The sequence below is a fragment of the Lampris incognitus genome, chromosome 20, assembly GCF_029633865.1.
Source record: "Lampris incognitus isolate fLamInc1 chromosome 20, fLamInc1.hap2, whole genome shotgun sequence".
Lineage (NCBI taxonomy): Eukaryota > Metazoa > Chordata > Actinopteri > Lampriformes > Lampridae > Lampris > Lampris incognitus.
Window position 1 is genome coordinate 29,158,318 of NC_079230.1, and position 15,466 is coordinate 29,173,783.

General features: G+C 50.2%; 7 non-coding genes across 7 annotated transcripts; all 7 read right to left on the reverse strand.

Annotated features, from left to right (window-relative positions):
- Nucleotides 1–900: 900 nt before the first annotated feature.
- On the reverse strand, nt 901–1,064 carry LOC130131083 (U1 spliceosomal RNA). Its single transcript, XR_008812251.1, has one exon. It is a non-coding gene; the product is annotated as a U1 spliceosomal RNA (small nuclear RNA).
- A 2,208-nt stretch (nt 1,065–3,272) lies between these two features.
- On the reverse strand, nt 3,273–3,436 carry LOC130131139 (U1 spliceosomal RNA). The gene has a single exon (XR_008812304.1). It is a non-coding gene; the product is annotated as a U1 spliceosomal RNA (small nuclear RNA).
- Nucleotides 3,437–5,645: 2,209 nt separating this feature from the next.
- Nucleotides 5,646–5,809, reverse strand: LOC130131084 (U1 spliceosomal RNA). The gene has a single exon (XR_008812252.1). It is a non-coding gene; the product is annotated as a U1 spliceosomal RNA (small nuclear RNA).
- A 2,209-nt stretch (nt 5,810–8,018) lies between these two features.
- Nucleotides 8,019–8,182, reverse strand: LOC130131085 (U1 spliceosomal RNA). Its single transcript, XR_008812253.1, has one exon. It is a non-coding gene; the product is annotated as a U1 spliceosomal RNA (small nuclear RNA).
- Nucleotides 8,183–10,391: 2,209 nt separating this feature from the next.
- Nucleotides 10,392–10,555, reverse strand: LOC130131163 (U1 spliceosomal RNA). Its single transcript, XR_008812326.1, has one exon. It is a non-coding gene; the product is annotated as a U1 spliceosomal RNA (small nuclear RNA).
- Nucleotides 10,556–12,764: 2,209 nt separating this feature from the next.
- Nucleotides 12,765–12,928, reverse strand: LOC130131127 (U1 spliceosomal RNA). The gene has a single exon (XR_008812293.1). It is a non-coding gene; the product is annotated as a U1 spliceosomal RNA (small nuclear RNA).
- A 2,209-nt stretch (nt 12,929–15,137) lies between these two features.
- Nucleotides 15,138–15,301, reverse strand: LOC130131086 (U1 spliceosomal RNA). Its single transcript, XR_008812254.1, has one exon. It is a non-coding gene; the product is annotated as a U1 spliceosomal RNA (small nuclear RNA).
- Nucleotides 15,302–15,466: the final 165 nt, after the last annotated feature.

A 15,466-nucleotide genomic window follows, 5' to 3' on the forward strand; every position in this document is an offset into this window, starting at 1 on the left:
GTAGAAGGCTGGTTGCTTCCGACGTTCAACCAATCGGCGTCGAGCCCCTCCCAGCAGGTTTTCAGGGCCGCTCAGAAGTACCGACCCCAGAGCAGGGACTAGAGACGCTCCCTTAAAAGTCCCAGTAAGAGTTCCGGTCAGGGGTAGTTCCTCTAGTGGAAACACCAGCAAAGCTGCCGGCCCCCTAAAAGGTTCGGGTAGTTCCGCTGGTGGAAAATGGCCTTATGAGTTGTGTTGACAGGTTGCTTCACAAGGGGCGTCACTCCAGATACTGAAAGCAAAGGTTCACCTACTTTTGCCACTCACAGATGTGAAATATTGGATCATTTTGCTCAATAAATGAATGAGCAAGTATCATATTTTTGTCTCATTTGTTTAATTGGGTTTTCTTCATCTACTTTTAGGACTCGTCGCCGGACCGAATCCCCGTGTTACCCCCGCCTTGATTGGTGTCGCTAAAGCCACAATTGGCCGTGTGTGCGGGTGTGAAGCCGGATGTGAGTATGTGTCGAGGTGGCTGCAGTAGCGCCTCCTCTGATCGGTCGGGGCGCCTGTTCGGGGGAGAGGGAGAACTGGAGGAATAGCGTGATCCCGCCACGCGCTACGTCGCCCTGGCGAAACGCCTCACTGTCAGGGGAACGAAGCGGCTGGCGACTCCACATGCGTCGGAGGAGGCATGTGGTAGTCTGCAGCCCTCCCCGCAATGGCAGAGGGGATGGAGCAGAAACCGGGAGAGATCGGAAGAGTGGGGTAATTGGTTCCATATAATTGGGGAGACAAAGAGGAACGAAACCCCGATGATGAATTAAGGGACGCAAGATTATTAACACGCCGAATGTCGTAAAGTTTGTGTTTTCCTGCCTTAACGGGAACCATATTGTTTTTCTTTTGACATTTAATCAGGGGAGAGCGCGAACGCAGTCCCCCACTACCAGAAATTATGCAGTCGAGATTCCCACGTTTGGGGAATTCGCACAGGTCAGCACAACCGGAGTGCAATGGTCAAGCCTCGCCGTGGGTGAACCACCTTCTTGATCATGGTGTCTCCCCTGCCAGGTAAGTATGAACCCCAGTCATCGCACAGACGAGCTGATTCTGACACACATCTATCTGTATGACGGTGCCACGGCATCAAGTAAAGCGACTGCTTTGTCCTCACAGAAATCAAGGTTTGTTTCTTTTAACATGTAAACGGGGGAGAGCGCGAACGCAGTCCCCCACTACCGGAAATGATGCAGTCCAGAGTCTATAACATTTGGGGAATTGACCTTTCGCAAAGTCAGTTACCGTTGCTATGACCGTCAAGCATTTCAGAACTATCCAGGAAGTAGCCGGAAAACACCAAAACATGAAGGAAGAAATCAGCGCATTGTGTGGTTAAAAGTAACAGTAGTAATACATTAGCTATCAATAATAGCTAGTAGCAAGCTTAGCTTGGAGCAGACAGGTATTTTTGTTGATTTTGGATGGATTAAGCTGGCCATGGGGTCTGCTATACTGTGACATCTATTGACGACATTGCGCTTCTTGCGTTCTGGGTTTCGGGAAGGGAAAGAAAATGACACCCCCTCCAAACTTTTCACATATCTAGTATCCGATCTGCAGATCCCATAGGCACACCGTTTCAGCATTTTGTTGTGTGTTTGAAAGCTTGACGGACCGTTGCTAAGGTCGGATTGGACAAGCACCGTTCTGGGGAGGTACTTTGCGAAAGCTCAATTGAACTCGAGGCGTTCTAGAGGAGTGTAAAGTCTACCTCGACTGTACACAGTTACGGCTCCTGATCGGTCTAAAGTCTACGGTGAGTGAACGCTCTAGACTAATCGGAAGCCGAAAGAGCCGATTGTAGCGTACCAGTCATAGGTCCCAGATGAGACGAGCATCAAAGCTTATCAAGAGGAAGAAGAGTGGTTTTCAAAGTTTACGGCGATGTTTGTTCTTCGATGATTCGTTTGAAGGAAAAGTGTTAGCTATAGCTATTAGCGATTTTCCATAGGAACAACTACACGAACTCACAGGCTGGCGCGAATTACAAGTGGAACTACCCCGTAGTCGCCCTGTCGAGAGTCGTGTTTCCATAGCGACGTAGGAACCGCCGGGATCATGAGTTGACGTCAACATTTTGCGACAGCTTTCACCGCGACGTAATTATCCCATCCAGGTGGCGGGAAATGTCGAGGTAAATCGTCTCGTTTCTCCTGGAGGACTCGAGCCCCCGCTGAACCTCGTCGGTGGCGTAGTCAGCCAACAAAGCCTGCACCTCCTCGTCTGTCCGTTTCTCGGCTGATTTCTCCATTTCGCTTGATCGAAATTAAGTTTGCTACCACACAGCTTGGTTGCTGGCTTATACAATTGCGCTTGTTGAACACCGAAGTAGAAGGCTGGTTGCTTCCGACGTTCAACCAATCGGCGTCGAGCCCCTCCCAGCAGGTTTTCAGGGCCGCTCAGAAGTACCGACCCCAGAGCAGGGACTAGAGACGCTCCCTTAAAAGTCCCAGTAAGAGTTCCGGTCAGGGGTAGTTCCTCTAGTGGAAACACCAGCAAAGCTGCCGGCCCCCTAAAAGGTTCGGGTAGTTCCGCTGGTGGAAAATGGCCTTATGAGTTGTGTTGACAGGTTGCTTCACAAGGGGCGTCACTCCAGATACTGAAAGCAAAGGTTCACCTACTTTTGCCACTCACAGATGTGAAATATTGGATCATTTTGCTCAATAAATGAATGAGCAAGTATCATATTTTTGTCTCATTTGTTTAATTGGGTTTTCTTCATCTACTTTTAGGACTCGTCGCCGGACCGAATCCCCGTGTTACCCCCGCCTTGATTGGTGTCGCTAAAGCCACAATTGGCCGTGTGTGCGGGTGTGAAGCCGGATGTGAGTATGTGTCGAGGTGGCTGCAGTAGCGCCTCCTCTGATCGGTCGGGGCGCCTGTTCGGGGGAGAGGGAGAACTGGAGGAATAGCGTGATCCCGCCACGCGCTACGTCGCCCTGGCGAAACGCCTCACTGTCAGGGGAACGAAGCGGCTGGCGACTCCACATGCGTCGGAGGAGGCATGTGGTAGTCTGCAGCCCTCCCCGCAATGGCAGAGGGGATGGAGCAGAAACCGGGAGGGATCGGAAGAGTGGGGTAATTGGTCCCATATAATTGGGGAAACAAAGAGGAACGAAACCCCGATGATGAATTAAGGGACGCAAGATTATTAACACGCCGAATGTCGTAAAGTTTGTGTTTTCCTGCCTTAACGGGAACCATATTGTTTTCTTTTGACATTTAATCAGGGGAGAGCGCGAACGCAGTCCCCCACTACCAGAAATTATGCAGTCGAGATTCCCACGTTTGGGGAATTCGCACAGATCTGCACAACCGGAGTGCAATGGTCAAGCCTCGCCGTGGGTGAACCACCTTCTTGATCATGGTGTCTCCCCTGCCAGGTAAGTATGAACCCCAGCCATCGCACAGAGGAGCTGATTCTGACACACATCTATCTGTATGACGGTGCCACGGCATCAAGTAAAGCGACTGCTTTGTCCTCACAGAAATCAAGGTTTGTTTCTTTTAACATGTAAACGGGGGAGAGCGCGAACGCAGTCCCCCACTACCGGAAATGATGCAGTCCAGAGTCTATAACATTTGGGGAATTGACCTTTCGCAAAGTCAGTTACCGTTGCTATGACCGTCAAGCCTTTCAGAACTATCCAGGAAGTAGCCGGAAAACACCAAAACATGAAGGAAGAAATCAGCGCATTGTGTGGTTAAAAGTAGCAGTAGTAATACATTAGCTATCAATAATAGCTAGTAGCAAGCTTAGCTTGGAGCAGACAGGTATTTTTGTTGATTTTGGATGGATTAAGCTGGCCATGGGGTCTGCTATACTGTGACATCTATTGACGACATTGCGCTTCTTGCGTTCTGGGTTTCGGGAAGGGAAAGAAAATGACACCCCCTCCAAACTTTTCACATATCTAGTATCCGATCTGCAGATCCCATAGGCACACCGTTTCAGTATTTTGTTGTGCGTTTGAAAGCTTGACGGACCGTTGCTAAGGTCGGATTGGACAAGCACCGTTCTGGGGAGGTACTTTGCGAAAGCTCAATTGAACTCGAGGCGTTCTAGAGGAGTGTAAAGTCTACCTCGACTGTACACAGTTACGGCTCCTGATCGGTCAAAAGTCTACGGTGAGTGAACGCTCTAGACTAATCGGAAGCCGAAAGAGCCGATTGGAGCGTACCAGTCATAGGTCGCATATGAGACGAGCATCAAAGCTTATCAAGAGGAAGAAGAGTGGTTTTCAAAGTTTACGGCGATGTTTGTTCTTCGATGATTCGTTTGAAGGAAAGGTGTTAGCTATAGCTATTAGCGATTTTCCATAGGAACAACTACACGAACTCACAGGCTGGCGCGAATTACAAGTGGAACTACCCCGTAGTCGCCCTGTCGAGAGTCGTGTTTCCATAGCGACGTAGGAACCGCCGGGATCATGAGTTGACGTCAACATTTTGCGACAGCTTTCACCGCGACGTAATTATCCCATCCAGGTGGCGGGAAATGTCGAGGTAAATCGTCTCGTTTCTCCTGGAGGACTCGAGCCCCCGCTGAACCTCGTCGGTGGCGTAGTCAGCCAACAAAGCCTGCACCTCCTCGTCTGTCCGTTTCTCGGCTGATTTCTCCATTTCGCTTGATCGAAATTAAGTTTGCTACCACACAGCTTGGTTGCTGGCTTATACAATTGCGCTTGTTGAACACCGAAGTAGAAGGCTGGTTGCTTCCGACGTTCAACCAATCGGCGTCGAGCCCCTCCCAGCAGGTTTTCAGGGCCGCTCAGAAGTACCGACCCCAGAGCAGGGACTAGAGACGCTCCCTTAAAAGTCCCAGTAAGAGTTCCGGTCAGGGGTAGTTCCTCTAGTGGAAACACCAGCAAAGCTGCCGGCCCCCTAAAAGGTTCGGGTAGTTCCGCTGGTGGAAAATGGCCTTATGAGTTGTGTTGACAGGTTGCTTCACAAGGGGCGTCACTCCAGATACTGAAAGCAAAGGTTCACCTACTTTTGCCACTCACAGATGTGAAATATTGGATCATTTTGCTCAATAAATGAATGAGCAAGTATCATATTTTTGTCTCATTTGTTTAATTGGGTTTTCTTCATCTACTTTTAGGACTCGTCGCCGGACCGAATCCCCGTGTTACCCCCGCCTTGATTGGTGTCGCTAAAGCCACAATTGGCCGTGTGTGCGGGTGTGAAGCCGGATGTGAGTATGTGTCGAGGTGGCTGCAGTAGCGCCTCCTCTGATCGGTCGGGGCGCCTGTTCGGGGGAGAGGGAGAACTGGAGGAATAGCGTGATCCCGCCACGCGCTACGTCGCCCTGGCGAAACGCCTCACTGTCAGGGGAACGAAGCGGCTGGCGACTCCACATGCGTCGGAGGAGGCATGTGGTAGTCTGCAGCCCTCCCCGCAATGGCAGAGGGGATGGAGCAGAAACCGGGAGGGATCGGAAGAGTGGGGTAATTGGTTCCATATAATTGGGGAGACAAAGAGGAACGAAACCCCGATGATGAATTAAGGGACGCAAGATTATTAACACGCCGAATGTCGTAAAGTTTGTGTTTTCCTGCCTTAACGGGAACCATATTGTTTTTCTTTTGACATTTAATCAGGGGAGAGCGCGAACGCAGTCCCCCACTACCAGAAATTATGCAGTCGAGATTCCCACGTTTGGGGAATTCGCACAGGTCAGCACAACCGGAGTGCAATGGTCAAGCCTCGCCGTGGGTGAACCACCTTCTTGATCATGGTGTCTCCCCTGCCAGGTAAGTATGAACCCCAGCCATCGCACAGAGGAGCTGATTCTGACACACATCTATCTGTATGACGGTGCCACGGCATCAAGTAAAGCGACTGCTTTGTCCTCACAGAAATCAAGGTTTGTTTCTTTTAACATGTAAACGGGGGAGAGCGCGAACGCAGTCCCCCACTACCGGAAATGATGCAGTCCAGAGTCTATAACATTTGGGGAATTGACCTTTCGCAAAGTCAGTTACCGTTGCTATGACCGTCAAGCCTTTCAGAACTATCCAGGAAGTAGCCGGAAAACACCAAAACATGAAGGAAGAAATCAGCGCATTGTGTGGTTAAAAGTAGCAGTAGTAATACATTAGCTATCAATAATAGCTAGTAGCAAGCTTAGCTTGGAGCAGACAGGTATTTTTGTTGATTTTGGATGGATTAAGCTGGCCATGGGGTCTGCTATACTGTGACATCTATTGACGACATTGCGCTTCTTGCGTTCTGGGTTTCGGGAAGGGAAAGAAAATGACACCCCCTCCAAACTTTTCACATATCTAGTATCCGATCTGCAGATCCCATAGGCACACCGTTTCAGTATTTTGTTGTGCGTTTGAAAGCTTGACGGACCGTTGCTAAGGTCGGATTGGACAAGCACCGTTCTGGGGAGGTACTTTGCGAAAGCTCAATTGAACTCGAGGCGTTCTAGAGGAGTGTAAAGTCTACCTCGACTGTACACAGTTACGGCTCCTGATCGGTCAAAAGTCTACGGTGAGTGAACGCTCTAGACTAATCGGAAGCCGAAAGAGCCGATTGGAGCGTACCAGTCATAGGTCCCATATGAGACGAGCATCAAAGCTTATCAAGAGGAAGAAGAGTGGTTTTCAAAGTTTACGGCGATGTTTGTTCTTCGATGATTCGTTTGAAGGAAAGGTGTTAGCTATAGCTATTAGCGATTTTCCATAGGAACAACTACACGAACTCAGAGGCTGGCGCGAATTACAAGTGGAACTACCCCGTAGTCGCCCTGTCGAGAGTCGTGTTTCCATAGCGACGTAGGAACCGCCGGGATCATGAGTTGACGTCAACATTTTGCGACAGCTTTCACCGCGACGTAATTATCCCATCCAGGTGGCGGGAAATGTCGAGGTAAATCGTGTCGTTTCTCCTGGAGGACTCGAGCCCCCGCTGAACCTCGTCGGTGGCGTAGTCAGCCAACAAAGCCTGCACCTCCTCGTCTGTCCGTTTCTCGGCTGATTTCTCCATTTCGCTTGATCGAAATTAAGTTTGCTACCACACAGCTTGGTTGCTGGCTTATACAATTGCGCTTGTTGAACATCGAAGTAGAAGGCTGGTTGCTTCCGACGTTCAACCAATCGGCGTCGAGCCCCTCCCAGCAGGTTTTCAGGGCCGCTCAGAAGTACCGACCCCAGAGCAGGGACTAGAGACGCTCCCTTAAAAGTCCCAGTAAGAGTTCCGGTCAGGGGTAGTTCCTCTAGTGGAAACACCAGCAAAGCTGCCGGCCCCCTAAAAGGTTCGGGTAGTTCCGCTGGTGGAAAATGGCCTTATGAGTTGTGTTGACAGGTTGCTTCACAAGGGGCGTCACTCCAGATACTGAAAGCAAAGGTTCACCTACTTTTGCCACTCACAGATGTGAAATATTGGATCATTTTGCTCAATAAATGAATGAGCAAGTATCATATTTTTGTCTCATTTGTTTAATTGGGTTTTCTTCATCTACTTTTAGGACTCGTCGCCGGACCGAATCCCCGTGTTACCCCCGCCTTGATTGGTGTCGCTAAAGCCACAATTGGCCGTGTGTGCGGGTGTGAGGCCGGATGTGAGTATGTGTCGAGGTGGCTGCAGTAGCGCCTCCTCTGATCGGTCGGGGCGCCTGTTCGGGGGAGAGGGAGAACTGGAGGAATAGCGTGATCCCGCCACGCGCTACGTCGCCCTGGCGAAACGCCTCACTGTCAGGGGAACGAAGCGGCTGGCGACTCCACATGCGTCGGAGGAGGCATGTGGTAGTCTGCAGCCCTCCCCGCAATGGCAGAGGGGATGGAGCAGAAACCGGGAGGGATCGGAAGAGTGGGGTAATTGGTTCCATATAATTGGGGAGACAAAGAGGAACGAAACCCCGATGATGAATTAAGGGACGCAAGATTATTAACACGCCGAATGTCGTAAAGTTTGTGTTTTCCTGCCTTAACGGGAACCATATTGTTTTTCTTTTGACATTTAATCAGGGGAGAGCGCGAACGCAGTCCCCCACTACCAGAAATTATGCAGTCGAGATTCCCACGTTTGGGGAATTCGCACAGGTCAGCACAACCGGAGTGCAATGGTCAAGCCTCGCCGTGGGTGAACCACCTTCTTGATCATGGTGTCTCCCCTGCCAGGTAAGTATGAACCCCAGTCATCGCACAGACGAGCTGATTCTGACACACATCTATCTGTATGACGGTGCCACGGCATCAAGTAAAGCGACTGCTTTGTCCTCACAGAAATCAAGGTTTGTTTCTTTTAACATGTAAACGGGGGAGAGCGCGAACGCAGTCCCCCACTACCGGAAATGATGCAGTCCAGAGTCTATAACATTTGGGGAATTGACCTTTCGCAAAGTCAGTTACCGTTGCTATGACCGTCAAGCCTTTCAGAACTATCCAGGAAGTAGCCGGAAAACACCAAAACATGAAGGAAGAAATCAGCGCATTGTGTGGTTAAAAGTAGCAGTAGTAATACATTAGCTATCAATAATAGCTAGTAGCAAGCTTAGCTTGGAGCAGACAGGTATTTTTGTTGATTTTGGATGGATTAAGCTGGCCATGGGGTCTGCTATACTGTGACATCTATTGACGACATTGCGCTTCTTGCGTTCTGGGTTTCGGGAAGGGAAAGAAAATGACACCCCCTCCAAACTTTTCACATATCTAGTATCCGATCTGCAGATCCCATAGGCACACCGTTTCAGCATTTTGTTGTGTGTTTGAAAGCTTGACGGACCGTTGCTAAGGTCGGATTGGACAAGCACCGTTCTGGGGAGGTACTTTGCGAAAGCTCAATTGAACTCGAGGCGTTCTAGAGGAGTGTAAAGTCTACCTCGACTGTACACAGTTACGGCTCCTGATCGGTCTAAAGTCTACGGTGAGTGAACGCTCTAGACTAATCGGAAGCCGAAAGAGCCGATTGTAGCGTACCAGTCATAGGTCCCAGATGAGACGAGCATCAAAGCTTATCAAGAGGAAGAAGAGTGGTTTTCAAAGTTTACGGCGATGTTTGTTCTTCGATGATTCGTTTGAAGGAAAAGTGTTAGCTATAGCTATTAGCGATTTTCCATAGGAACAACTACACGAACTCACAGGCTGGCGCGAATTACAAGTGGAACTACCCCGTAGTCGCCCTGTCGAGAGTCGTGTTTCCATAGCGACGTAGGAACCGCCGGGATCATGAGTTGACGTCAGCATTTTGCGACAGCTTTCACCGCGACGTAATTATCCCATCCAGGTGGCGGGAAATGTCGAGGTAAATCGTCTCGTTTCTCCTGGAGGACTCGAGCCCCCGCTGAACCTCGTCGGTGGCGTAGTCAGCCAACAAAGCCTGCACCTCCTCGTCTGTCCGTTTCTCGGCTGATTTCTCCATTTCGCTTGATCGAAATTAAGTTTGCTACCACACAGCTTGGTTGCTGGCTTATACAATTGCGCTTGTTGAACACCGAAGTAGAAGGCTGGTTGCTTCCGACGTTCAACCAATCGGCGTCGAGCCCCTCCCAGCAGGTTTTCAGGGCCGCTCAGAAGTACCGACCCCAGAGCAGGGACTAGAGACGCTCCCTTAAAAGTCCCAGTAAGAGTTCCGGTCAGGGGTAGTTCCTCTAGTGGAAACACCAGCAAAGCTGCCGGCCCCCTAAAAGGTTCGGGTAGTTCCGCTGGTGGAAAATGGCCTTATGAGTTGTGTTGACAGGTTGCTTCACAAGGGGCGTCACTCCAGATACTGAAAGCAAAGGTTCACCTACTTTTGCCACTCACAGATGTGCAATATTGGATCATTTTGCTCAATAAATGAATGAGCAAGTATCATATTTTTGTCTCATTTGTTTAATTGGGTTTTCTTCATCTACTTTTAGGACTCGTCGCCGGACCGAATCCCCGTGTTACCCCCGCCTTGATTGGTGTCGCTAAAGCCACAATTGGCCGTGTGTGCGGGTGTGAAGCCGGATGTGAGTATGTGTCGAGGTGGCTGCAGTAGCGCCTCCTCTGATCGGTCGGGGCGCCTGTTCGGGGGAGAGGGAGAACTGGAGGAATAGCGTGATCCCGCCACGCGCTACGTCGCCCTGGCGAAACGCCTCACTGTCAGGGGAACGAAGCGGCTGGCGACTCCACATGCGTCGGAGGAGGCATGTGGTAGTCTGCAGCCCTCCCCGCAATGGCAGAGGGGATGGAGCAGAAACCGGGAGGGATCGGAAGAGTGGGGTAATTGGTCCCATATAATTGGGGAGACAAAGAGGAACGAAACCCCGATGATGAATTAAGGGACGCAAGATTATTAACACGCCGAATGTCGTAAAGTTTGTGTTTTCCTGCCTTAACGGGAACCATATTGTTTTTCTTTTGACATTTAATCAGGGGAGAGCGCGAACGCAGTCCCCCACTACCAGAAATTATGCAGTCGAGATTCCCACGTTTGGGGAATTCGCACAAGTCATCACAACCGGAGTGCAATGGTCAAGCCTCGCCGTAGGTGAACCACCTTCTTGATCATGGTGTCTCCCCTGCCAGGTAAGTATGAACCCCAGCCATCGCACAGAGGAGCTGATTCTGACACACATCTATCTGTATGACGGTGCCACGGCATCAAGTAAAGCGACTGCTTTGTCCTCACAGAAATCAAGGTTTGTTTCTTTTAACATGTAAACGGGGGAGAGCGCGAACGCAGTCCCCCACTACCGGAAATGATGCAGTCCAGAGTCTATAACATTTGGGGAATTGACCTTTCGCAAAGTCAGTTACCGTTGCTATGACCGTCAAGCCTTTCAGAACTATCCAGGAAGTAGCCGGAAAACACCAAAACATGAAGGAAGAAATCAGCGCATTGTGTGGTTAAAAGTAGCAGTAGTAATACATTAGCTATCAATAATAGCTAGTAGCAAGCTTAGCTTGGAGCAGACAGGTATTTTTGTTGATTTTGGATGGATTAAGCTGGCCATGGGGTCTGCTATACTGTGACATCTATTGACGACATTGCGCTTCTTGCGTTCTGGGTTTCGGGAAGGGAAAGAAAATGACACCCCCTCCAAACTTTTCACATATCTAGTATCCGATCTGCAGATCCCATAGGCACACCGTTTCAGTATTTTGTTGTGCGTTTGAAAGCTTGACGGACCGTTGCTAAGGTCGGATTGGACAAGCACCGTTCTGGGGAGGTACTTTGCGAAAGCTCAATTGAACTCGAGGCGTTCTAGAGGAGTGTAAAGTCTACCTCGACTGTACACAGTTACGGCTCCTGATCGGTCAAAAGTCTACGGTGAGTGAACGCTCTAGACTAATCGGAAGCCGAAAGAGCCGATTGGAGCGTACCAGTCATAGGTCCCATATGAGACGAGCATCAAAGCTTATCAAGAGGAAGAAGAGTGGTTTTCAAAGTTTACGGCGATGTTTGTTCTTCGATGATTCGTTTGAAGGAAAGGTGTTAGCTATAGCTATTAGCGATTTTCCATAGGAACAACTACACGAACTCACAGGCTGGCGCGAATTACAAGTGGAACTACCCCGTAGTCGCCCTGTCGAGAGTCGTGTTTCCATAGCGACGTAGGAACCGCCGGGATCATGAGTTGACGTCAACATTTTGCGACAGCTTTCACCGCGACGTAATTATCCCATCCAGGTGGCGGGAAATGTCGAGGTAAATCGTCTCGTTTCTCCTGGAGGACTCGAGCCCCCGCTGAACCTCGTCGGTGGCGTAGTCAGCCAACAAAGCCTGCACCTCCTCGTCTGTCCGTTTCTCGGCTGATTTCTCCATTTCGCTTGATCGAAATTAAGTTTGCTACCACACAGCTTGGTTGCTGGCTTATACAATTGCGCTTGTTGAACACCGAAGTAGAAGGCTGGTTGCTTCCGACGTTCAACCAATCGGCGTCGAGCCCCTCCCAGCAGGTTTTCAGGGCCGCTCAGAAGTACCGACCCCAGAGCAGGGACTAGAGACGCTCCCTTAAAAGTCCCAGTAAGAGTTCCGGTCAGGGGTAGTTCCTCTAGTGGAAACACCAGCAAAGCTGCCGGCCCCCTAAAAGGTTCGGGTAGTTCCGCTGGTGGAAAATGGCCTTATGAGTTGTGTTGACAGGTTGCTTCACAAGGGGCGTCACTCCAGATACTGAAAGCAAAGGTTCACCTACTTTTGCCACTCACAGATGTGAAATATTGGATCATTTTGCTCAATAAATGAATGAGCAAGTATCATATTTTTGTCTCATTTGTTTAATTGGGTTTTCTTCATCTACTTTTAGGACTCGTCGCCGGACCGAATCCCCGTGTTACCCCCGCCTTGATTGGTGTCGCTAAAGCCACAATTGGCCGTGTGTGCGGGTGTGAAGCCGGATGTGAGTATGTGTCGAGGTGGCTGCAGTAGCGCCTCCTCTGATCGGTCGGGGCGCCTGTTCGGGGGAGAGGGAGAACTGGAGGAATAGCGTGATCCTGCCACGCGCTACGTCGCCCTGGCGAAACGCCTCACTGTCAGGGGAACGAAGCGGCTGGCGACTCCACATGCGTCGGAGGAGGCATGTGGTAGTCTGCAGCCCTCCCCGCAATGGCAGAGGGGATGGAGCAGAAACCGGGAGGGATCGGAAGAGTGGGGTAATTGGTCCCATATAATTGGGGAGACAAAGAGGAACGAAACCCCGATGATGAATTAAGGGACGCAAGATTATTAACACGCCGAATGTCGTAAAGTTTGTGTTTTCCTGCCGTAACGGGAACCATATTGTTTTTCTTTTGACATTTAATCAGGGGAGAGCGCGAACGCAGTCCCCCACTACCAGAAATTATGCAGTCGAGATTCCCACGTTTGGGGAATTCGCACAGGTCAGCACAACCGGAGTGCAATGGTCAAGCCTCGCCGTGGATGAACCACCTTCTTGATCATGGTGTCTCCCCTGCCAGGTAAGTATGAACCCCAGCCATCGCACAGAGGAGCTGATTCTGACACACATCTATCTGTATGACGGTGCCACGGCATCAAGTAAAGCGACTGCTTTGTCCTCACAGAAATCAAGGTTTGTTTCTTTTAACATGTAAACGGGGGAGAGCGCGAACGCAGTCCCCCACTACCGGAAATGATGCAGTCCAGAGTCTATAACATTTGGGGAATTGACCTTTCGCAAAGTCAGTTACCGTTGCTATGACCGTCAAGCCTTTCAGAACTATCCAGGAAGTAGCCGGAAAACACCAAAACATGAAGGAAGAAATCAGCGCATTGTGTGGTTAAAAGTAGCAGTAGTAATACATTAGCTATCAATAATAGCTAGTAGCAAGCTTAGCTTGGAGCAGACAGGTATTTTTGTTGATTTTGGATGGATTAAGCTGGCCATGGGGTCTGCTATACTGTGACATCTATTGACGACATTGCGCTTCTTGCGTTCTGGGTTTCGGGAAGGGAAAGAAAATGACACCCCCTCCAAACTTTTCACATATCTAGTATCCGATCTGCAGATCCCATAGGCACACCGTTTCAGCATTTTGTTGTGTGTTTGAAAGCTTGACGGACCGTTGCTAAGGTCGGATTGGACAAGCACCGTTCTGGGGAGGTACTTTGCGAAAGCTCAATTGAACTCGAGGCGTTCTAGAGGAGTGTAAAGTCTACCTCGACTGTACACAGTTACGGCTCCTGATCGGTCTAAAGTCTACGGTGAGTGAACGCTCTAGACTAATCGGAAGCCGAAAGAGCCGATTGTAGCGTACCAGTCATAGGTCCCAGATGAGACGAGCATCAAAGCTTATCAAGAGGAAGAAGAGTGGTTTTCAAAGTTTACGGCGATGTTTGTTCTTCGATGATTCGTTTGAAGGAAAAGTGTTTGCTATAGCTATTAGCGATTTTCCATAGGAACAACTACACGAACTCACAGGCTGGCGCGAATTACAAGTGGAACTACCCCGTAGTCGCCCTGTCGAGAGTCGTGTTTCCATAGCGACGTAGGAACCGCCGGGATCATGAGTTGACGTCAGCATTTTGCGACAGCTTTCACCGCGACGTAATTATCCCATCCAGGTGGCGGGAAATGTCGAGGTAAATCGTCTCGTTTCTCCTGGAGGACTCGAGCCCCCGCTGAACCTCGTCGGTGGCGTAGTCAGCCAACAAAGCCTGCACCTCCTCGTCTGTCCGTTTCTCGGCTGATTTCTCCATTTCGCTTGATCGAAATTAAGTTTGCTACCACACAGCTTGGTTGCTGGCTTATACAATTGCGCTTGTTGAACACCGAAGTAGAAGGCTGGTTGCTTCCGACGTTCAACCAATCGGCGTCGAGCCCCTCCCAGCAGGTTTTCAGGGCCGCTCAGAAGTACCGACCCCAGAGCAGGGACTAGAGACGCTCCCTTAAAAGTCCCAGTAAGAGTTCCGGTCAGGGGTAGTTCCTCTAGTGGAAACACCAGCAAAGCTGCCGGCCCCCTAAAAGGTTCGGGTAGTTCCGCTGGTGGAAAATGGCCTTATGCGTTGTGTTGACAGGTTGCTTCACAAGGGGCTTCACTCCAGATACTGAAAGCAAAGGTTCACCTACTTTTGCCACTCACAGATGTGAAATATTGGATCATTTTGCTCAATAAATGAATGAGCAAGTATCATATTTTTGTCTCATTTGTTTAATTGGGTTTTCTTCATCTACTTTTAGGACTCGTCGCCGGACCGAATCCCCGTGTTACCCCCGCCTTGATTGGTGTCGCTAAAGCCACAATTGGCCGTGTGTGCGGGTGTGAAGCCGGATGTGAGTATGTGTCGAGGTGGCTGCAGTAGCGCCTCCTCTGATCGGTCGGGGCGCCTGTTCGGGGGAGAGGGAGAACTGGAGGAATAGCGTGATCCTGCCACGCGCTACGTCGCCCTGGCGAAACGCCTCACTGTCAGGGGAACGAAGCGGCTGGCGACTCCACATGCGTCGGAGGAGGCATGTGGTAGTCTGCAGCCCTCCCCGCAATGGCAGAGGGGATGGAGCAGAAACCGGGAAGGATCGGAAGAGTGGGGTAATTGGTCCCATATAATTGGGGAGACAAAGAGGAACGAAACCCCGATGATGAATTAAGGGACGCAAGATTATTAACACGCCGAATGTCGTAAAGTTTGTGTTTTCCTGCCTTAACGGGAACCATATTGTTTTTCTTTTGACATTTAATCAGGGGAGAGCGCGAACGCAGTCCCCCACTACCAGAAATTATGCAGTCGAGATTCCCACGTTTGGGGAATTCGCACAGGTCAGCACAACCGGAGTGCAATGGTCAAGCCTCGCCGTGGGTGAACCACCTTCTTGATCATGGTGTCTCCCCTGCCAGGTAAGTATGAACACCAGCCATCGCACAGAGGAGCTGATTCTGACACACATCTATCTGTATGACGGTGCCACGGCATCAAGTAAAGCGACTGCTTTGTCCTCACAGAAATCAAGGTTTGTTTCTTTTAACATGTAAACGGGGGAGAGCGCGAACGCAGTCCCCCACTACCGGAA